This window comes from Cydia amplana, chromosome 15, assembly GCF_948474715.1.
Source record: "Cydia amplana chromosome 15, ilCydAmpl1.1, whole genome shotgun sequence".
Classification (NCBI taxonomy): domain Eukaryota; kingdom Metazoa; phylum Arthropoda; class Insecta; order Lepidoptera; family Tortricidae; genus Cydia; species Cydia amplana.
In genome coordinates this window covers 14,342,063-14,367,338 of record NC_086083.1, presented here as the reverse complement: position 1 = coordinate 14,367,338, position 25,276 = coordinate 14,342,063, and the positions used below count along the sequence as shown (strand labels likewise).

The following is a 25,276-nucleotide window of genomic DNA, read 5'->3' as shown; positions in this document are numbered from 1 at the left end:
TACATATTCAATAATAAGTAATTATAAAGTAAAGAATAATTACCTCACAATGAATGTCCGTCAGACGTCCCCTCTGGCGCTCAGTGGCGCTCGGGCGTCGGCAATGTGAGTCTCTGGTGCGACTGCGCCTAGAGCGATGCTACTGATATCGGGAGCTGTGATACAGGTGTTAGCCGGAGAGTAAGTTGGATAATTAAATTTATTAAATTTTTAAGTTGTGCCTACTCACACACACCACTTTTTTAACGTGAATGTTTTACTCGTATAATTTATTAAGTTATTGAGAATTTACACGCTCTTTCGATCCTATAAAGAAAAAAAAGCGGCCAAGTGCGAGTCGGACTCATCCATGAAGGGTTCCGTATGTAGGGGATTTATGACTTATGACGTATTAATAAAAACTACTTACTAGATCTCGTTCAAACCAATTTTCTGTGGAAGTTTGCATGGTAATGTACATCATATATTTTTTTAGTTTTTTCATTCTCTTATTTTAGAAGTTGCAGGGGGACACACACACATTTTACCACTTTGGAAGTGTCTCTCGCGCAAACTATTCAGTTTAGAAAAAAATGATATTAGAAACCTCAATATCATTTTTGAAGACCTATAGATACCCCACACCCCACACATGGGTTTGATGAAAAAAAATTTTGAGTTTCAGTTCTAAATATGGGGAACCCCCAAAATTTATTGTTTTTTTTTTCTATTTTTGTGTGAAAATCTTAATGCGGTTCACAGAATACATCTACTTACCAAGTTTCAACAGTATAGTTCTTATAGTTTCGGAAAAAAGTGGCTGTGACATACGGACGGACGGACCTGAGACAGATAGACATGACGAATCCATAAGGGTTCCGTTTTTTGCCATTTGGCTACGGAACCCTAAAAAGTGTCCAAAGTTTATTTTTCATTTAGTTATAATTTTTCCATTCTAATGTAGCCGTGATATAATATAGGTGTCGGAGAGTAAATAAGTTAGACCATTTATATTCGCTCAATGGTCCAGCGTAAAGTATGAAAAAATAAAGAAAGTTACTAGTTATGAAATATATCATTCAATTTGATTGACCGTACAGTCAGCATCAATAACAGCGGACGAAACAACATAAACTTTCTTCGATACACTTTCTTAGAAAATAACAAAAAAAAAACATTGGTACTTTAAAAGCTAATAAGAAACAATCAAGGGTAATAAATTCCAATACATTTGTTCGTTCATCCCATTTTCCCCATTTCCGGGGTAAAATTGGCCGCCGTGGGGAGGAAATCGACAATCACATACTTTCGATTGATAGCCAAATTGATTGACGGGATTGTTACGGTTTTGCCGACAGTGGTGTAAAAAGAGGGTTGTGATTTGTATTTCAATGAGCTTTTAGAAATAGGTGGACCGATTTTTATCAAGTTGTTGAATTTTTTGAAGTGAAAACTTGTTTAGCGGCGCTGTGCACTTTTTGAGGTGGGGAAAAAATGTTAAACTCGAGACAGCATAAGACGATCACGTGACCGTAAGACGGTTCCGTGACCGTAAGACGGACACGTGACCTGATCGAAAAACTGTTACATTGTAATGTCATTGAGTTTTTCTTTATTGATTTAAATGCCATCTGGTGAGTTTCGCTCTAACTGGTATTAATATATAACAGTGCGATGCGCGCTTGGAATCGGACGCGCTTCACTGCATAATATCGAATAATATATTTATTCGCGATCGGCGTGACTTAGGTCGCTGCCCCGTATTTTTTCGCGATGGGTTCACAACAACTCATAGCGAATGAGTTACTGGCGTTTGTACAGAATGCCATAGACACCATGGACGAAGTCAGCATCAGGCAGATCTGCAAATCGAGTTTCAATGAAGACGACATTTGCTGTGGCAAGGCGCTGCTCTTCCAGACGCTCGGTAAAACTGACCAGATGCCATCCCGTAGGAGGGATGGGGGTGTGAAGAGTCTCCAGGACATAATCAAACTGTTCAAGGAGACCGATCCAGACGACGTGCCTGCCTTCGTTGCGAAGCAGCTAGACCGGTTACCACCGGTTACCTTCGACCACGTCGACGTCACCAGGCTGCTGAAGGATATTACATTCCTGAAGACGAGTCTGGCAGAAGTGCAGGCTAAGTTAGAGGTATCTAATAATACCATCAGTGAGCTACGTTCCGAATTGGCATTATTACGTAGCGCAAGTTCGGAATGTAGGTCAGATACCTCTAACACAGCCATGTGTCACGTTGCGCGGAATGTGTCCATCGGCGGTTTAAAACCCGCGAATTTGGATGCGTCGGCGATTGCTGACAAGGCGACCGCCAACCCGCGCCCCGCCGCCCGCCCGTCTACGTCACCGGAGACGCGCACGTCACGCGAGAGTACGTTAACCCCGGAACGTTCTTACGCTGCTACTGCCGCTAAGCCGCCTGCTGTGTCCAAGCCTAAGCAGCGGCCGAAGAAAGGGGTGCAGAGCCTTCGTGAACATGTTCACAAGGACCAACAGCCGGCTCTAAGGGAGTCGCGATGCGACGAAGATGGTTTTAAAAAGGTGGAGAAGAGAAGGAAACCAGCTCGTCAGAATCAGTGCGGTACCGCACCGACCGGACCCAACCATTTACTGCGTCCTGCAACACCCTCGACGCTGCTGTATGTGTCCCGTCTACACTATCTTACGAAGGTCGATGATATCGTAAAGTATGTGAAAGCAAAAACCGGATTCATCCTGAGGGTCGCGAAGTTGGAATCTCGACACAATGCGAATTTTAATTCGTTTGTGGTGACCGTTCCAACTGAACATCTAGCGACCTTCACCAAGGAGGAGTTTTGGCCGAAGGGTGTCAAGTTTCGGCGGTTCCGCGGCCGGTTCCCTGACACTGCGGGGTTGCGTAATGCATCGCAATCATAATGTGTTTTTTAGTGTTTAGTTATATTTTTATAATATGTATGCTAGTTTTTAAGGTATTTATGTATGGGCCACTAGTTGCCTGAAATAAACGATTTCATTCATTCATTCATTCATTCATTAATATAACTAGAGTACTAACAGTGATGTGCTTAGGGGTTTCAAGTAATTAACGCTAACGTTAGATGGCGTTAACCTCAATTATACATACTTAGTGCATTTTGCAATAGTCATTGAGTTTTCACTTCTGCCGGCACTCCCTGAGTGCAACCTGTTGTTTTTTATCGTCAGATTTCGTTAAAATTTGGTGAAGATAGGTCCCTAGCTTATTTATTAGCGCAATATCACTGTATGTCCTAAAACATCTTCCTCTGTTGTTAATTATGCAAACATTTCTTTTCATTGTAAGTACTGTAACTTAGTTTTGTAAAGGCTTCTACCAAAAGGCAATAAGCTATATCGTTATTACAATAAATATATCGTTCTATCAAATAGTGTCAGAAAGTGGCTTAATAACTTGTCGTTTGCACGTGATAAGCTACAAGCTACATGATCAAAGGCCCAAAGACATCAAAATAAAGGCCATAAAGTTCCCATGCTATTGCACCAAGGAAACGGCCGAGACGACAAATGATTTCATATCACGAACACTTATAAAACGACTCTGTTATAAATTCATCTATAAATAAAGTATAATCCCTAGGAATGTACTACAAAACACCTGTACCATGGTTCCCAGGCTTCATACAACCACTCTCAAAAACTTCTATACAATCTTCAGCCTTATATCATTGAATTAAAGTCCAGATATGTTTAGATGTTTAAAGCTGGTACTGTAACAATTTATCAATGAACAACGGTTACGTTCATAAATATTGCGCGGGAAAAATGATAAAAACAAAATGGCCGGCCTCGGACCACAGACAACATAGAGTAAAACAAAAAAGGCGGAGGCTAGTTGTTAATGGAAAGTTGTGCGAGTTTGAATTAATAGATGATGTGAGAAAGTGTATATTTTCTTACTATGTATTTATTACACATATAATCATGTTTGGCTGGGGCGTGAGATTTAGACAAGCAAAAACTTGCATGCAATTTTTATTACATTGCGATTTTTGATCAAACTTTTGATTGCAGTTCAGATCTTAGTAGTCGGCAATGTAACGTAAATTGCATGCTAGTTCTTGCTAGTCTAGGCCTCGCTTAGGGGAGGCCTTTCTTTTTTATTTATTTATTTATTCTTCATTCTTCTTCCTCATTTATTCCTATTTTTTGATGATCGTGACCAAAAGTAGTCTCCAATGGGCGCGATCTGCGATAATAAGTCAGTAAAACATACTAAACATACAAATGTGAAATGTGCAAAAATATGCTGTGCGACTGCAATGTTTTAAAAACCTGTACAATAACCCTCAGGCAGCTCAGGCTGCACCATTGCAAAATTTTCGAGAAAGCTGCTACCTATACTTTTACCTGAACAATTACTGGCTATTAGTCACAAACGATTGTCTGCCCCAACCAGCAATTAAAACCAGTTTAAAATCTCGTTCCCTGACAAATTGCAATAAACAAGACTACTTAAATCTAAACTGCGCGTGATTCAGTCTTTTCTAGTCCTCTTACACCCTGCAATTTAATTTAAACCCTATATTTCGTGTATAGGGTCTAGATTTGATTGTTTTCATTAGGACAGGTGTAAGAGTCTGGTTTGTCGTTGTGTGATAGCCTTTATCCTTTATAGGCATGATAGGCCTAGAAGCACTAATGTTTCGTAAAAATGTTGCATACTTAGCTGTCGTTTCCTAATGATTTCTTGAGGCTGTTCATTTAAAACCACATCACTGTCGTATTTGATTGTTGATCAACAAGTGCCATGTACATGTCAAATGATGGGTGTTCTTGACTTTAGATTTCAGGTACGAATGTCTGTCCTTTCCTAAAATAATTTGGTTTGAGTGCACAATGCAACATAATAGTGCCAATTTGTCAGAAATTGACGTTTCTGACGAGTAATAATAGGAACTAAAATAAGTATTTTTATATTAAAGGGTATTTTCCGTAGCTCAATTGGTTAAGAGCAACACACGGATTGTGGAGGATGCGGGTTCAAGTCCTTCCGGAAGTGCAACTTTTTCCATTTTTTCCTTTAATATAAAATTTGGAATATCGCTTCTGTTTGTTAAAAAAATGATTTAAAATAAGTATAAAATGTAGCCCCCGCAGTCTATGGACGCTTGCAAATCAAGTGGAGTCACATGCGCGTTACCGACCCTACATCTTGCAAGGATTCATCCTTGGAAGCACTGAGAAACCTTGCTCACTATCACGAATCCAACACATACCTACAGTACTCTGTAGTAGCAGTGCTATTATTGCTGCTATTATAAATCGGTCTATTAATTTCCCGATCGCCTCATTAAACCAATTATTTAACGTCTTCATTACATTCACCTCATCAATTCCAGTCACATTGTGGCAAAAAGGCTACACGGAACTGTATCAAACTGCTCATAAATCAACCTGACCTGAAAACGACTGGCTTTCGGCAAATTTCGCCATTATCGAGATCGTGACTGGTTCCCGTGGTGGCTCGCCCGATTCGCCGTGTGCACTCAATTTACTGAGCCATGTGGATTGCATACAAGCATATTACATATTAAAGGACACTCTTACACAGATTGACTAAGTCCCACAGTAAGTTCAAGAAGGCTTGTGTTTTGGGTACTCAGACAACGATATATATAATATACAAACCTTGAGTGGCGGACCTTGTTGCTGATATTTTGTCCTTGAATGGCGACAAGGCGAGCATACCTTTCGTGGCCGATGCGCTGAGGGAGTGGTTGGCTCTCAATCCTGGAGCACACGTGCCGGAAAACCCCAAATTTCAGCGGGCGTGGGATGACGTGGGGTGTAAGGACACGCTGAACGGGCTTATTGGGAATGCTGTGGGCACGGAACGCGCAAGACTTCTGGATGTATCGCAGTCAGAATCCGGGGCATGGTTGCACGCGCTGCCTTCTCCTCAATTAGGCACCCTGCTGGATAGTGACTCATTGCGGGTGTCCGTTGCTCTCCGCCTGGGCTGCAAGGTATGTGAGCCACATATATGCATTTGCGGTACCATGGTGGGGGCCGACGGCCACCACGCGCTGAGTTGCCGGCGTTGTGCTGGCAGGCACCCGCGTCACCATGCCCTCAACGATATAGTTCAGAGGGCTCTCAGGTCGGCGGGCATTCCGTCGGTACTCGAGCCTCCAGGCCTTAGTCGCACGGATGGCAAAAGGCCTGATGGGCTAACGCTCGTACCGTGGGAGAGAGGGCGGTGCTTGGTGTGGGACGCTACGTGTGTCAGCACCTTCGCCGCCTCGCATATCAGTCGCACGGTGCGCGCGGCTGGAGCGGCGGCCGAGTCTCAGGCTGCAGTGAAGCGGCAAAAGTATGCCCCCCTAGGAGCAGGGTACATTTTTCTCCCTTTCGCGGTAGAAACGGCGGGCTGCTGGGGGGCGGACGCGAAAGACATGGTGCGCGACATAGGCCGTCGACTTAGGCAGAAGGGGGAGGACCCCCGCTCCGAGTCGTTTCTGGTGCAGAGGCTATCCATAGCCATCCAACGCGGCAATGCTGCGAGTATTATGGGCACTTTTGCACCGGAAGCGTCTAGGAGCGGCAGCAATGCTTAGTTAGTAGTTAGTTTGTAAGTATGACTGACTGTATGTATGTCTTTTTAATTGTATTCATTAATAAATGTGAAAAATTAAAGGGTTACCTCCACCATTCAGAATAATTAAAAATATACAAATACATAAATACATAAAAAACACCCAAGACTCAGGAACAACCCACTAGGCCAGACCAGTCGTCATGTCTTTTTAAGCTGAGCCGAATTCAGGCAGCCTAGCCAAGGTGACAATTGTAGATGTAATGCGTGACCGTATGCAAAGTGTCAATTATCGCGGTAATCAACGGCGTTTCCCGTTAGTGTGGCCCCGGCAGCAAACGAAACTAAATTAAGGTATGGAAATAGTCACGTGACTTTTCGTAGCTTCTGTCATCCGGATACATTTTTCCTTTTCCTTTGGCGTTTGTTGATGTACGATTGTCATATTACCTATAGGCCCCCAGGTAGGTATATATTAAGGAGGATGGACTTCTGTCTCATAATCATGAAGAATTTCTACTTATAGTTGGTCAAACCAATTTTTCAGTCAGTAAGAACCAGGAAAATTATACTCATCCCTTCCTTTTGGGTGCTAGTAATAGCGTAAGACAAATATAGTATGATTCTCTCTATGTTTGAAATAAGACAGTCCTTTGACAAACTGTATGTACTTTTTAACAAATTGCTCAAAAAACTATTTCAATTCAATTCCATAATACTGGATTACGGTAAAGTGATAGATATATTATGATGCTGATTGCCCATGGCGGAGAGTTGCTGCCATGTATACCTACAACTAGGGAACAAACATATTATACTTAGAATAAATTTTTGAATCGTAACTGGTGAATTTCCAATATGACTTGGAACTCCGGTAGCCGTTTAAGAAGTGTAACGCTCTTACGGTAGATGTCGCTAGGGTTCCCTAGACCCATAATATGGTGGAAAGATTTGCTGGCTATGAAGTCTTGGTGGCTCAGATGGCAAAGCGCTGGAATATCGATCCAGAGGCCGTGAGTTCAAGTCTCACTCAAGACAGTAATTTTTCCACTTTTAAATTTATTCTAAGCTTAATAGCATCGGTTGCAGATGTTTCTGCTTGTAAAAAAATAAAAAATATATTAATTATTATACTTTTCCTCATCGCCAATCGGGCTCCACCGAAGCGAGCGTCGCCCGCGCACCACGGCGCGCAAAAAGAGCAATCTGGGTCACGTTGCGTTTTTTCACCGGTCCCGTAAGACTGTAATTGTTGTTTTCATTGTTCCTGAGATAAAGGCGCGCTTGTTTAATTAAAATTTCGAACCGTGGGTGAAATGCGGGGAAATACTGGTGGTCACTGCTTACTATAGTTGCTTTTTAGGGTTCCGTACCCTTTGCGTAAAAACGGGACCCAATTACTAAGACTCCGCTGTCCGTCTGTCTGTCACCAGGCTGTATCTCATGGACCGTGATAGCTAGGCAGTTGAAATTTTCACATATGATGTATTTCTGTTGCCGCTATAACAACAAATTTAATAAATATTTAAGTGGGGCCCCCATACAACAAACGTGATTTTTTTTGCAGTTTTTTGCGTAATGGTACGGAACGCTTCGTGCGCGAATCCGACTTGCACTTGGCTGGTTTTTAATGAATAATTTTTGACACGGCCAATAAGTCTACAGTATTTTTCACATACTTTACGGTGACAGCTGCTTTGCTTGACTTGAACTTAAGAATGATGATATATATAAACTAACGTGTCTGATTGTGACTACTCACAGACTCAAGTAATGTCATCAGACTAGATGTCCATTAGAATTATTTCAACAGAACTAAGATCTTGATCAATCACAGAAGTTAACGAATTCAGTTTTACTACTTTTTAACGCCTCTGTTGATTTGAATTAGTTTCGAAGTAAATTCCATACCTAAATATTCACTGATAAAGTATGTGATAGTTTTCTGATTCATCTATGTTAATCTTTAATTAAGGAATTATTTGAAGTCGTTAAATGTAAATTGATAACAAATTAGGTAAATTTTAACTCGAGATACGAGCATTAGAAAATGGAGTGATCCGGTGTCAACCATCTTACCCTTACTTTTATTTCAATACAAGGCACCTAATATGTTCCCAAACATTGTCCTAGCGTGGGAACATATTTTTTCCCTTACCTATAGTTAAATTTCACTTCCAATATTACCCTATCATTTGTCAAATAATTATACAGTTACAATTTGCACAATATACAATTAATCGACATACTGATACAAAACAATTGACGATAACTAAGCTCAAATCCTATTTTACCAACGACATGTTTACGGATTTATCGGCCAACTTGTCGGCGGACCGCGTAAATCTGGTCTGAATCTTAATCTTAATGTAGGAAGCAACAATGTAGGCTTTGTGGAGACCTCGACAGTGCATTTGCTTAACAATAAGGTAAGCCCTACTCATCATTGGGAGGCTTAGGTGCTGCGTTCAGTATCTACTTAAAATGTCATTCAATAGAACTTGCTAACTATGTAAACAAACCGCCATACTAAAATTGACACTGAATGTCAATTTACTAGTAACTTTTGTTTACATAGTTAGCATGTTCAATTGAATGACACTTTACCTAATCACTTGAAGGATAGTTAAAATGCAGTAAGGTAGAATGAGGCAGCTCTGCAGCAGGACCAATGAGGCATATGCTTATTAGAAAGATTTAGATATTTTATCTCCTAATATGAAATTACATTATAAATTATCCTAGACTAATCTACATGAATTTATATTATGATCGTCATTAATATTTACATAATATATAGTAGATATAAATTTAAAATGTCTTAAAAATAAATATAATAAAATAAGTTTTGTAAATACAACAATACCTAAATAATGTTCATTGTTCGTATAAAATCATGGATTGTTTTCACGCAAATGAAATTCCATTTACATAATTTTCTATCCGAAATATGATTTCAAGGAGAACATCAATACCTATCTTAAAATTCATTTGGCAGTAGCTTAATATTTTTGGATACGAGTAATCAGTTGATGTTTACATATTTTCCTCGAAAAGTAAGCTGTCATTAGTGTCGCGTTGTGTAATATTAAATTTATAATTGTAGTAGTACGTTCTACGCTAAATCAAGGTTTCCTGTTCAAATGATTCCCATCAGTGGTCGTCGACATTAAATCTCAAGGTAACTGTACCTATCTAATTTTTTCCACGCACAATATTTAGTCTACGATAAAAATAAAGAAGCTTAAAATAATTATCAGCGATAAGCCTCAAGTTTTGCTCTCCATATAACTCCCTGCCCCAATATCCGTCATCAGGCTTCATTTTGTAAAAACTTAGTAGTTTAGTGCTCATTCCAGCTACTAGCCTGTGCAAACGAGCCCCAGTGGAAGCCGTTATCCTATCTCAAGGTGCTGATTTATCCTGACTGCAGGCTACATTGTGTAAGGTAAAAACTTATTACGCACATTGTACTTTTTACTATTTATTACTGTGGAGTGATGACAGTTTCAGAATTGCTTTAATTACTTTCTGTTCTGCTTTTATTGTGTAGTGATGTCTGTGTTAGCAAGTACAGTCAGCATCAAAAGTAACATTAGGTACAGTCACCTTTAATAATAATTATGTTACTCTTTGAAGGCCGCAAAAATATGTGACACGCTCTTATGGCTCTACAAATAAGATCGTGTCAGATATTATTGAGGCCTTCGTTGTATAAAATATTATTGCAGGTGACTGTACATAGCTACATACAAAAAGGTTACATCATGAAATTCATTAATATGTATGGCTTTGTATGGTACCAATTTGATTTTGCGTCATAAATGATTCAACGCGCATCGTCAGAATTTTCAGAATAACTTCATATCAAAGTATATTTCTAATAAAGTGGCAATTGGTTGTCAGTACTGAATCGGATTGAAGACAATAAACACTCGTTTCCCGACTTGTGTGGGTTAGTCCAGTCAACCGAGGACTTACCCCCTTTTCATAAAACTTTACAAGCTGAGGTTAATTTACCTTTTATCCCTTTCTTACAAACACCTAACGGCGCGATTCGGGAAATGATTTAGAGATTCACTAGATATGAAATAATAAAGATATGTGACGTTCCACGGCAAAAGGTACTATTGCCCCGGCTGAATATTGGAGCGGCGTTAATAATAGTGTAAGCGCCAGCCGCCATAAAGGTACCTATTGCCGTGGAACGTCACATATCTTTACTATTTCATATCTAGTGAATCTCTAATTCATTTCCCGAATCGCGCCGTTAGTCAAAATTACAGATGAAGACAAACGATTACTACGAGTACGAGGGGCGGCTGAAAAGTTCGCGACCTTAGAAAATAAATAAAGAGAGTAAAGTAAATGTTAATTATTAATCGTTAGTAATGGCGGCAATATATAAACCGCCAAAGAGGCGGGGAAAAAAGTAGCATAGTTTTTTTTTCTTGTTTAGGCCGCGAATATATTAGCCTCCCCTCGTAGCTAATAATAAGAGCTATTAGAGTACGATATTACAACAAATGAATGTTTTAGTAGGTAATATGTATGTAAAGTTAAATAACATAGTATTTAGATACATCGCTTTCTCTACCAATTCGCGCCTGTGTATTTGTAACTCGGATGTAAGCTGGTTTCCTACAGGACAGGCATCGCCTAGTGTAGGAATCAGGCCAACTACAGGATAGGCATTCCTCATTCTTTCAAATTCTATATCTGTAAAGTTATTGTATTGTATATAATATTGTGTGTAATTAACCTGAATTTGTAAAGATAAATAAATATGTTTTATGTTATGTTAATATTGTAAAAAAACGTCTGTACCCGAAATTCATTTTTCTTTCACAAGCTACATTATGGATAAGTTTATGTAAAATTGCCAGGCTTTATGCCTATCGTAGATATTCCTACTGTGTTCGCTGTCAAAGTAGAGAAAACTGGTGGTGGAGCTGGTGATGGTTAATATGGATATATACTAACTAAATTTTACCGGCCTTCCTGTTTCAAAACGAATGAGCAACTTGGAAATAGATAGACTGCAAGTAGAAACAAATCACAACCGAAATGACAGTCATCTTTAATTATTCTGTACGGTTCAATCGTCCAGGGAAAAACAATGTCAGTTAATTTTACGAACATTTTTTTTATCTTTTTGCATTCTGAAATTTTTAAACGTCTGGGAAAACAGTAATATTTTCTGAAAGGCGAGTAACTAATAGCATTGAAAAATTTAAAGAATTATTTGTGACTTATAGTATGAAAAGTCCTCATTGACGGGACTATATTGGGCGGTAATTGATTGATCGGCGCGTGATTGTGGCGTCTCCCGGAAATTGCGCGGAGTGCCATTCTCCGGCGCCTTGTTAGTTGCCGAGTGTGGGGGGGCGCTTATGGGACTCAAATCTAAGGTGGCACCACTTCAAGCTTTACAAATTTATAGATGTGTGTATTTATGTATTTTGCTTAGTTTTATTTATAAACATTTTTCGAAATTACTTTGATACAGGATACAGCGTTTTTTAAGTATACCGGTTTTTTTATATTATCATTTTACTTAATCTGGGGGAGTGCCCCCGCCAAGTCGAGCAAAACAAAGAGGCGCGGCCGTACCATCCTTATCTCGAAGTGATTCAAGCCATTTTCGACGGCCTGTAATTTTGTGCTGGTTATTTTATTAGCAATCAAAAAATCTGTACACATACAATAATTAAGGGATTCAGATCGAAGGTCATTGGCGTGGGTCAAAGCGTTTCGTTGTCGTAGCGATAGCGATTGTCACCTTGGCTAGGCCGGCAGACATATTAGCAGAGTGTGCTAGATATGACCAAGCATTGGTTTAAATAAGTATTAAACGCAATACCGGTTGGCCTTTGGCCTGTTATTTTAATTGCTGGCTAGGACACGGATAACACGGGATGGGCAGTTACAAGACACACAGGCCCTGTTCAATAGATTACAACCTGTGCTTAGACCAAGGTTGGCTTAGACAAAACATTCACGACCTCCTGGCCTAATCGGTAGTGGCCCTGCCTACAAATAGATGAAGAGCTGGCCCCGAAAAACGCAATGAAACTATACAGGCATTCTCTGACCTCCACCGATGAACAGCTTCCAGACGCCCAGATCGATAAATGAAAACAAAAATATAGGTAATAGTGGTCGACATGCTAATGCCCAATAGATGACATCCTGTTGTCACCTCTATAAACAATGACTTAAGTTTCAAGATGACATGTACTGGGACCGGGTCGAGCACCAGTACGTTTACCTTATGTATTTATTGTATTGTAATAACGTCAGTAAATCGCTTATTTCTAACCAAGAGAGCGTGTCATATAAGTATGTGACCTATGTATTTAAACGCGTGTCTTCAAGGAGCTAATACTCATTGACGTTTATCTCAGGACGGGCCTTACGGGCACTAAAAATGGTACTAGTTCAGCGGTGTCACTCACGAATTCGAGCTAATCGTGCAGTCTAACGCAACTAGTAAAACTAGTTGCGACCAATCGCGCGCGTGATGAGAACTCATCAACCAATTGCGTTGTAGCGGTGTCACACCGCTGTACCTGGCCCCATTCATGCCCCATTCTTATTGCCCGTAAGGCTAGTCCTGAGATATACGTTAGTGCTAATACTGCTTAGGTTTAATTTGTAACACATTATGTACTTATACATAAGTACAGGGGGTAAAAAATAAACATACTATGTTTATTTAGCTACTATTGCGGGTATATCCGAAAAAGTGCAACGTCGCGTGCTCAAAACGTCGGAGGTAATGTTCATATTTATTTATACCTGCTTGATTAAGTAACATATAACTAAAATAATATGTAGTAGGTATATAGTCAATAGTCAAAATATACTTTATTCATGTAGGCCTAGCAACAAGCACTTATGAATCGTAACTTCTTCTTCCTCGCGTTATCCCGGCATTTTTGCCACGGCTCATGGGAGCCTGGGGTCAGCTTGACAACTAATCCCATGATTTGACGTAGGCACTAGTTTTTACGAAAGCGACTACCATCTGACCTTCCAACCCAGAGGGTAAACTAGGCCTTATTGGGATTAGTCCGGTTTCCTCACGATGTTTTCCTTCACCGAAAAGCAACTGGTAAATATCAAATGATATTTCGTACATAAGTTCCGAAAAACTCATTGGTACGAGCCGGGGTTTGAACCCGCGACCTCCGGATTGAAAGTCGCACGCTCTTACCGCTAGGCCACCACCGCTTATACTTATGAATCGTAACATACTTATAAATTATATTAAGCTAATTATCAGAGCAATTTATTGATGTTATTATTCCATAATAATATTGGATTAATATAAAAATCGTGAAAACTTAAATCAGTATAATTACAAGTCTAACTCACAGCCACTATTGCCTACCGAATCACGATTTCGTTGAAAACGGAGTTGTGCCACATTCACCAGGTGTCGCCACTGTCGCCCCGGCGCTTGATGGAGACATCTGGCAAGATTAATGGAATTACATTAATTGGCCTAGTTTACATACGTTTTAGTTATTTGACACCAAGGCTGGTTTCGCACGTAGCAAAAGTACCTAGTTCTGAATAAGTAAGGTATACCTACTTACATCAAGCAAATCTTGTCAGTAAAAAAGGCGCGAAATTCAAATTTTGTATGGGAAGATATCCCTTCGCGCCTACATTTTTCAAATTTGCCGCCTTTTTCTACTGACAAGATCTGCTTGACCAAGTATATATTAGCCTACCTATAATATTTTGACGTAGCCTGGAAAAACCTAGGGCAATTTTTGTCCTTCTGAATTTGGAACTATATTTTATTTCTAAATATATAGGTAGGTACCTAAGTTCAAAACTTTAATTTAATTTGTAGTTGTATGAGTACGCGGGGACTTACGAGGTTAAATTGATATTGGGTTATTCTTCTTTCAACCCTTTTTATGTTTAACGTATTTATCTAGTGTAAATGAAGGGTCCACGGAAAGAACATGTCTAGTCACATTTTTCGGAAAATGAGATTTTTATCTCAAAATGAAGAGCTCTTAATTAGTTACCTATATCTTTTGCTACCACTGTAGAATAAATGTAACACAACTTTATTTTTAGTTAAATAATACCTGGTCACGGAATTACCATACGTTTTGACATTGTTCCAAATTTTAAAACCGCGATTACTCAAAATGTCACTAGTGTGACTAGACATGTTCTTTCCGTGGACCCTTCAAATATTGTGTTCAAAATTATCGTATTTATTACCGGAAAAAGCTGAGAAAGCAGTGGAAGGTAGTTATATATCTTATGTTTATTTTAATAAATATGTACACGAATTTTTGAAGCAAGAAAAAGAGTTCATCCATATTCACATGTAGGAGGTGCCATGTTATTGTAATATGCTTGTTAAAATGATGCGTTTATTTAAGAGTTTACGTTATTAATGCAAAATATCAACTGTCTATAAGAATACTTAGTCCCAATAGTCTCTTAGCTACGCGACGGACGGACAAACAGGCATGATGAAACTAGGGTTCCGCGTTGACATTCCACGGAAGAGAACCATGATGTGAAACCAAAAAACGGACTTTCTTTCAGATACAATGCAGCCCAACTTTTACATACGCGAAATCAGCGAGTAATAAATCACCAGAGTAACTTATCACGACAATCACACTTTCTCAGTAAAGTAGATCGGCGAATAATTAGACGGGGCTGACGAATAAATCATGTGAACGTATTTATGGGCGGTCGGGTGGTCGGGGAGGTTTGGGCAGTTAACATGCTATGCTATTATGTACTATTAAACTACATACATTTACAAGATAAATATTAAACATTAAAAACCTAAACTTGCCTGGGGCGCTTCCCCAGGACGCTTGCTGCGTTTCCCCGCTGGATTGCCAAACTTACAGCCATATTCGAACTTTAAGATACTTACGTCAAATATAAGATATTGAAACGATATGGATCGGATAAGTCAGTGTCAAACAAGTGTCAAAAGTGACGTTTCTTCAAATAAATGCGTCCTTTTTTATCAAAGTACTTCATACAGAAAAACCAAACAATTATAGTCCAGAATCACCCAAATAATTATAAGTGTGGTTCTATTCTTAACCAACTGCAATTTATATCTTAATTTCAGAATGAGATTACTATTTGAATAACGCCGTTCTGAAATGTAAATATGTAAATAAATATTTGGGGACAATCTTACACAAATCGACCAACCCCCAAACCAAGCAAAGCTATTGTGTATGTTTATGTAATGTGGTATGGGTTATGTAATGTTTTCATAAATGGGAAAGAAAACTCAGGTAAAACCAATTAATTGAATTGTTTGTATTGAAAAGTGAACGGGAAAATTTGACTATTAGCTGGGTGATTTTACATTTAGTATTTGTAAGAGACTTTTTGGGGTTCCGTAGCCAAATGGCAAAAAACGGAACCCTTATGGATTCGTCATGTCTGTCTGTCTGTTTGTCTGTCCGTCTGTCCGTCCGTATGTCACAGCCTCTTTTTTCCGAAACTATAAGAACTATACTGTTGAAGCTTGGTAAGTTGATGTATTCTGTGAACCGCATTAAGATTTTCACACAAAAATGAAAAAAAAAAACAATAAATTTTGGGGGTTCCCCATACTTACTTAACTCAAAAAAAAATTTTTTACGTTCTATGGATAGGTCGTCAAAAATGAGATTGAGGTTTCTAATATCATTTTTTTCTAAACTGAATAGTTTGCGCGAGAGACACTTCCAAAGTGGTAAAATGTGTCCCCCCCCCCTGTAACTTCTAAAATAAGAGAATGATAAAACTAAAAAAAATATATGATGTACATTACCATGCAAACTTCCACTGAATATTGGTTTGAACGAGATCTAGTAAGTAGTTTTTTTAATACGTCATAAATCCCCTAAATACGAAACCCTTCATGGGCGATTCCGACTCGCACTTGGCCTCTTTTAGAAATTCATGTAGAAATTAACATACAAAAACATTGTTTTTCGTGATGAAGTTAATATTTCATAGCTCCATTTTACATCTTTGTGCAATACCTCTAAAGAAACTTGAAATATTCAACCTAAAATAAGTCTCAGAGCAATTGAAAAAACCTCGTTCTCCAGCATCAATACTTATACTATTATCCTGTACTTCTACTTCTTTACTCGCTTACTGAATAAAGCTCCATCTTCGCTTTCCATACTCCACCGGCCTTGTATCGACAGGTGGGGTTAATTTAAGCTTACAATGCGAACATACCAACGAGCAATCACTCGGACATAACAACTTATAAGGCACTATACACAGTTTGTGCGTTGCAAATATGTTTGCATTCATTACTAGTTGATATAGGTACCTATATTGTGATTTTGTATGGGTAAATGCAACTAAGTAAATATAATGGTATATCTGTGTAAAAATATAACATTTTTTTTTAATCGGTTCAGTATAATTTATGCTATGGTAAAAAAAATATTTTGACACAAACATACCATTTGCATCAGTTTTTGTGAATGCAAATTAGGTCCATGGTTTATTAATTTCAGATCGTTAATTTCTGTGTCACTGTGTATGTACAAGCATCCTTCACATGGCCCGATTCGAACTTTAAAATAAGTCAAATACTTATTATGTCTAGACACGATATGAATCAGATATGTCAGTGTCAAAAAGTGACGTTTCTTCAAACAAAAACGTCGCTTTTGACACTGACATATCTAACCTATATCGTTTCTAGACTTAAATTTTGACGCATCTTCAAGTTCGAATCGGGCCGATGTCTCCGTAACTCTTAGCACTCTTAGCTAACAATACAATCGTAGGATAAATTTACGAGTATCAACAAAATAGTGTGCACTGAGTCTTACCAATTATCTCGGTATCAACTTGTTTTGGCTCATTTCTCCCCGCCAAATCTGTTCCTCTTACGATAACGATAAATCGTTCGTACGCGATCTTTTTGCGATTGACAGGGCTTAAATAAATACAGTGGAAGGTTCTGTATAGGTATATTTAACAAGTCTTTTTTGGTAATTTATATTTTATTCCTTTCTAATCAATGTCGAAGAAGGGCAAACGATTAACAACTATTTGAGACTTAATAAAAGAGTTTTAGGATAGTACAAGTACTTAATTTACCCAAAAAAAATTACCAATAAACATTATCGTTCTCGCACTTGATCAATTTAGGTATAGATACAAAATATGGATAAGTCGGGGTGTGAAAGAAAACGGCATTATACGTCGATTAAAAAGAACAATTATGTCCTTATTTATAAGGCCGAACTGCAAAGATTTTTTAGTGATTTTTTTATTCTAAATAACGAAATAAATTGTGCCGTAACATTTTGCGTTAGGTACTTCTGGTTTTTGTAATTGGCCAACTGAATGAAAATAATATTTTGAGGGCTGAGCGGGCAAACCGGACAAATCTAATTTTTCTCATGAAATATTTTCTGACATAGGTATTTTTCAATTATTTAAATTTTCAACATTGACACGGAACCCCGTTCACCACAGGCATTGTGTGATGTTTACACTCGGGCTAATTATTTTTTAAAACAAACGAATCGGCCATAACTAACCGGGGATGACAGACGGACGGATTTGCGAGCTGGGCGCGTTATAAGTTTCTTTCGAGGCATGGATTTGCATATGGCGGGTAGAGTTAGGAATGGACGCTCAGTTAATGGTTATTTTTGAATGCATCTTTTTATTCTATAGAAATATGTAAAAAAAGTAATTCCTTTTCTTTAATATGAAAATTTGTAATAAATATCACTTCCTGTTAAACTCGTAATAAAACAGTTTTTGGAATAATAACCCGATTTACTGTTAATTTTAATTTACTTACAAGTATTTTAACGGAAACAAATCAGTCTTTAGTTCATGTTTTGTAGCCACGAGAAATAATGTTCTATGAAAATTTTAATTAGTAGAAGCAGACGCGATTTTGAAAAATATTTTTTGAAATGAAAAATATTTATTTCGAGCAACTATAGACTCATACATATTTGTTAGTAGGCTTACGTTCCTAATGTTAGTACCTAATTAACTATTACAATATATATACACTGCTAGAAACATGCATTTCGCAGCAGTGTCTCATATACGGGCAGTCAAGTGTATCCGCTATCACACACAGGATAGGGTTGGGGCTGGCCCGCACCCGGCGCACCAGGGATGTGTATCGTTTGCGCATAGTCGCATAAAAGCAGTTCACGCGCGCTTCTGCGAACATCCCTGATTAACTTAGTTCCTGTAGCATTGTTTTGCGTATCCTTAATAATATATTAGTAAGTATGTTATCATTATCACTACCTAGAAAATAAAAGGTGTATGTATAAGGACACAACCATACCTCTAGTTAGGTACCTTGTGTCTTAATACAAGATTGATTCAAAATCAACATTTGCAGGGAAAGATTGTTTTCTTGTTGCTCAATTAGGTAATTAACTACTCGTACTGTCATGTCAAGTAATATTCATAAATTTTTAACACCTTTGAGTCTTCTTTACATTTCTTGGAACTTCAAAAAACCAACTTTACTCTGGTTGCAAAAAAGTTTTGGTCCTGTCTAAATATTCCTGTACCACAGATGATTTAGGTAAGGTGCTCACTGACAACAAAGCTGTTGTAGCGACTTGTTGCCCAGTCGTTATGATGGTTTATGATCGCTGAACAAACATTGTTGGGTTGTGGCATCTGTTTAGTTTTTAATATTGTAAGAGGAAACAGACAGACCGAATTACTTTTAATATTAGTAGGGAATTAAGGATCCTAGTAACTTTATTTCTCAATATCTAGGAGACCGAGCTTTGCTCGGAAAACATAAAAACTTAAATTGCGCGTCTCAGAGATAAGACCTAGCTAGATTTTGCGAAAACTGAAAACCCCCACATCAAAGCAAAGCCAATCATTAGAGCCGTTTCCGAGATCCCCGAAATATATAAATACTGTTACATTTGTATAAAGGGGCCCACTGATTAACAGGCCACCGGACGGTATCGGCCTGTCAGTTGTTCGGAACTGTCAAATTTTTGTTCTAACTGACAGGCGATACCGTCCGGCGGACTGTTAATCAGTGGGCCCCTTAAAAGCATTTTTAATCATCAATAGCCCGATCAACCAAACCATTGTCCGATATACAAACAATACCCCGTTCAAATATTTGTATTATAATATTTGTTTTCTCAAAAGTATCTAATCTCACAAAACAAGCATACAATTACGATTCAGCCTCCCATGGCACAAGTTATTAAACATTACATTCTAAGCGCAGGTTTTACAGACAATTTAGTAGAACAAATTATATCGGGGTGGCGCGAGGTACAGGCTGATAGCGTATTGTGTTGTTCTTTTACAAGCTTTTATTTAAAGTTGTTTCACCTGTCCCGTTTTGGGCTGTAATCCAATCTTGCAAGTTAAATTTGACCCACTTCCCGTTTTCCGATGAAGCTGAAAATTTACATACATAATTGTAAGTCGGGTCGGGTGACAATGAAATACGATGGTACCATCGAGCTGTTCTGATGATGGAGCCAGGAGGTGGTCATAAGAACTCTGTGATAAAACAACGCAACCCAATTGTGTTCGATGTTTTAGAAATGAGACGTGAGCGTTCTTCAACCGCCTATAAAATCGCTCCTGCTACCTCTGCCATCTCGCTCGCCCAGACGCAAGCGTTAACCTTCTCCTAATGAGATGTGAGCATCATTCAACCCCTTATTATATCACTCCCGCTAGATTAAGACGTGAGCGTTATTCAATCGCCTCTAAAATCGCTCCCGCTACCTCTCTAAACTCACGCGCCCAGTCGCAAGCGCAGCGCAGCGGGGCGCGATCTCTGACAGTAACGCACACACAGTTAACTTTCAGATCGAATAGTTAGCGTTCTTCAACCGCCTATAAAACCGCTCCCGCTACCTCTCAATACTTACGAGCCCACACGCAAGCGCAGCGCAGCGGGGCGCGATCTCTGACAGTAACAGACACACAGTTAACCTTTAGATTGAGATGTGAACCGGGCTATAATAGCTTCGGTATGAATAGTAATGCGGTAGAAAAAACATGTACCGAGTTAGCATGCGGTTAGGAGCTTAAAATGTGCACACGACGGTATTGTTAAGAAAGTAAGGCTTATTCTGATCATTTTTAGAGTATTCTGCTGCTGAATGTACTTTTATGTAACAGGGGCTTTTTTGTGCCTACATACCTACCTAAAGGTAAATAAATCATTTTGCAATAGTTGCGATAAAATGTTACAAAAAGCCTATAATATTGATTCAGTAATCAACAAAGAAGTCTGTCTGTCGGTCTGTCCGTCCTATCACCAAATTAGTATTAGAATATTCAATAAGCATTCTGAAATCCCCATTTCACAAGCGCATAGTTTTATTCCCACTTATCTCGAAAAATAAGATCAGTGACTGATTTCTGATGTGTCCTATGATGTTGATGTGTAATAATGATCTACGTGCAAATTCCTCCGACAAGAATAAGTATTGTCAATCATGTGATGATCGTGATTGTCGCTTGTCCTGGGCGTAACAATCATTACTGTAACCAGGTACGATTGCAGTAGTCAGTTCATGCCATAGTGAACCAGTAAGTTTTGAAAAATAATAATTATACAAATATTACTAAGTACTTATAGTTATTAATTTGAAAAGTCAAGAGACAAAACGAAAGTAAGTCATACTACGACTTTGTTGGTTTTTTAAAATTATAGGACTACGGCAATTTATTTGAAAAATCGAAGTGCAAAACGAAAATAGTCCATATTACGACTCTAGACTCTCTAGAGGTAAAATTGGCTTTTTAGTTCCCTTTACGGAGTTTACGGGAATGTAGGGATTATGTGAAAATTCCTCCATAAAAATCATATTTGATACAGTTTTTACTTGCGCACAAGTAAGTTCATCAAGCATGCATAATGCTTTAACAAACACAAAGAAGTCACTAGCAATTTCGAAAGAAATATTAGGTACCTTAAGTTAACAAATTCATGATACAGTGAATTTTCTGTACAATACATTATGGCGTCATCTAATTTTGGTCATTTTCATGTAGCCTTTTTCGTTAGACATAATTATGAGCAATACAAGTAGGTAGGTCAATGAATAGACTTTTAAATATTCTAACATTTTATCAAAGCTTTGAGCTAATGGTTCCCTCTTACAAATCCCATAGTTATATCGGATGCAAGAACTCGTTTTTAAAAGCAAGTTGCATTACTCGATCATAACCGTCGTGGCGATCTCTGCATAATCCCGTCCCGGACGAGCGGAGACGGAGACACATTTCAGAAAATGCGCGCGCATAATGTCGTGTGACGCTTTCTCGGACATCGTGGCGGTACACTTGCTTGCAAAAAAAAATGGTTAATAGGTAAAGTTTAATAAACCATCGTGTTCCTGCCTGGCGTTGTCCCAGCTATTAGCCAGGGCTCAATTGGGTGGCCTGGAGGTCCGCTCGACATCACAATTCCAAGAATTGGCACAGGCACTAGTTTAGACCTTCCATGCCAGAGGTGAAAATAGGCCTTAATAAGACTAGTTTAGTTAAGTAAAATTTAGTTTACCCGTTACAGGAGTAAGACAATCTTATTATAGGTAATGGTGTTCCTTCTACTCTACTAGGTAGGTACATAATTCAAATATAATATACCTAATACAAGATACATACAAGAGGGTATTTACCTAAGTTTTAACCATACTTGATTTATTATTGTTTGTGATAAAATCGTACTAATTATTACTCATTTCACAATAAATAAAATTGACCACCTGTGTCAAATTAGTCTTAAAAACTGTGCCTCAAATATACTTTAAAAATGCATTAAATGTCCCATTTTCTCGGCGCCCAGTGTAGTCTCATATCACGTGCGAGCATTATACCTGCGTGACGTCATCACCGTCACATGTGGCGTGGAGGCATCCAAATTGATATAGTTTGTGCCATTATGGGACTGATTGGACGGTGTATGAGAATGGCTTGGATCTGTCATATCATTTTAAATAAGTATCTTTGAGTTAGGTACTTATACTTAGAAATATACTGTAGTAAAAAAGTGTTTATTATAGGTTATAGGTATTCGCGGGCTTGGTTTCCGCAACTCGACGTCATATTATTGCGCCTATTTTTCGTGGTGGGTTGGCGGCACGATTCCTGCCAACCCAGCTCTACTTATAACCAAAAAGCCTAGAAGACCCTTGACGTTGCCGACGACTTCTGGGAGCGACCCCGGTTAAGTGTTTATTTAATTATTTTAATTTTATTGCACAATTCATTAATTAAAAAAATAGTTCAATGCGAGGGATGGACGATGGATCAGTAGTCAGTACATTTATTAGAAAGTTTAATCCTCTCATTGATTTAAACATAAAAAAAATTAGACTTAACAGAGGTGAGCTAAAATTTTGCAAATCTCTCTTAAATTTTGCAAAACTCTCTTAAGTTTTGCATAACTCTTTTAAATTTTGCAAATCTCTCTTAACTTTTGCATAACTCTCTTAAATTTTGCAAATCTCTCTTATATTTTGCATAACTCTCTTAAATTTTGCAAATCTCTCTTACATTTTGCCTCATTCTAACGAGCACAAATATGAAAATAACAGATACTTATGTAGTTATTACCTATTTAGGGACAAATACTTTGCTTTGCTATTAGATACTACACAGTATAGTATGAGATCTATTTGTTTTCAGTTGTCATTTAGATAAATATTCACCTACTAATAAGTAAGAGGCTGAAATTGCCGAAAATCTTTCTTAGTAGATTGAGATTGTGCGTTGCCCTGTACCTACGAGTATATAGGTACATATAATATATAATGCGACTGTTTTATATACAACTAGCTTTTGCCCGCGACTTCGTCTGCGTGGAGTTAGTAATTTGGGTAGCTTATTTTTACCCAATCTGCTTTTTAACGATTCCCCGTACAAACTTCCACCCTTCTTTTAACCCCCTTAAAGGGAGATTTTTGGGACAAAAACTACCCTATGTCCATCCCCGGGACTCAAACTATCTCCATACCAAGGTTCAGCGGTTATTGATTGCCCATACAAATTTATACCCCCCCCCCCCCTTTCACCCCCTTAAGGGGCGAGTTCTGAGATAAAAAGCATCCTATGTCCTTCCGCGGGTCTCAAACTATCTTCATACCAAATTTCAACTAAATCGGTTCAGCTATTTAAGCGTGAAGAGGTAACAGACAGACAGACAGACACACTTTCGCATTTATAATATTATCTACTAGCTTTTGCCCGCGACTTCGTCTGCGTGGAATTAGTAGGTAATTTGGGTAGCTTATTTTTATCCAATCAGCTTTTTAACGATTCCCCGTACAAACTTCCACCCCTCTTTTCACCCCCTTAAAGGGAGATTTTTGGGATAAAAACTACCCTATGTCCTTCCTCGGGACTCAAACTACATACAAATTTGGTATGGAAATTTCAACTAAATCGGTTCAGCGGTTATTGATTGCCCATACAAATTTCCACCCCCCTTTTCACCCCCTTAAGGGGCGAGTTCTGAAATAAAAAGTATCCTATATCCTTCCCCGGGACTCGGGACTCAAACTATCTTCATACCAAATTTCAATTAAATCGCTTCAGCGGTTTAAGCGTTAAGAGGTAACAGACTGACAGACAGACAGACACACTTTCGTGTTTATAATATTAGTATGAATATTCTATGATCATTTAAGTATGATTAAAATGATCCAGTGTGACTATTGTAAGGATTTCTTGTTTCAACTAGATAATAACTGCGATAACAATACTGCCAATATTAATCATTTGACATATTGCAAATTAAAGTTAACGTTCAAGAAGCGGGATTATGAAGAGTAGATCAAACAGTATCTTGATCTAGCTAAGAACCGTTGGGCGCAGAGAAGACTTACGGCCCGATTTGAACAATGCTTATTATAAGAAGTCACAGCGGTACGATACCGATCTGTCAGTGTCATAAGTGACGTTTTATGGTTGAAGAAATGTCACTTTTCCAAATCCAAATAAACGCTATAAAATATTTATCATTAAAAATCATCACTGCCAGTGCCAACATAAGGTACCAACCAAGTCAAAATTTGCATCAAGTTCCTTGGGGATAAATTGCGCGTTTCTCATTATTATTTGAATAATAAAGAGATCCTTTACGAGCTGGGGCCCGTTTCTCAAGAGCTTGTAACTTGTAATACAAGCGGAAGTCCCTTTCTTAGAAAAGGACTTCCGCTTGTGTTACAAGTTTGTTAGAAAAGGACTTCCACTTGTATTACAAGTTACAAGCTTTTGATAAACAGGGTGGTGTATTAAAAATTGATTTTCAATTATCACTTCTCAGCTTGGCGGATAAAATTCTCAGAACAGATACTGTGACATATCTATATCGCGTCACTATCGCGCCTGCGATCTCGCTATCGCGCCGCGTCGCCGTCGCGCGACTAAGACAGAGTGTCGCGATACTCGCGAGTCGCGATACTAATCCGTCTATCGGTTGTCGTTTGGTCGGTGCTTTACTGCTAAAATAGATTTATTATTAAATAAACAGTGTTTGGAAACAAAGTCCCCCGCCGCCGCGTCTGTCTGTATATTCGCGATAAATACAAAAAATTACGGATTTTCATGCAGTTTTCACCTTTCAATAGAGTGATTCTTGAGAAAGGATTAGGTATATAATTTGTCGCTAATAAAATATAAAACTTAAAACTTAACTGTAATCTGTCGTTT

General features: G+C 38.5%; 1 long non-coding RNA gene and 1 pseudogene across 1 annotated transcript; one reads left to right on the top strand and one right to left on the bottom strand.

The window, feature by feature from the left end:
- Nucleotides 1-381: 381 nt before the first annotated feature.
- Nucleotides 382-816, bottom strand: LOC134654888 (uncharacterized). Its single transcript, XR_010097381.1, has 2 exons — nt 625-816; nt 382-586 (listed from the first exon to the last, which is right to left on the bottom strand). It is a non-coding gene; the product is annotated as an uncharacterized LOC134654888 (long non-coding RNA).
- A 184-nt stretch (nt 817-1,000) lies between these two features.
- Nucleotides 1,001-11,522, top strand: LOC134654836 (uncharacterized; annotated as a pseudogene).
- Nucleotides 11,523-25,276: the final 13,754 nt, after the last annotated feature.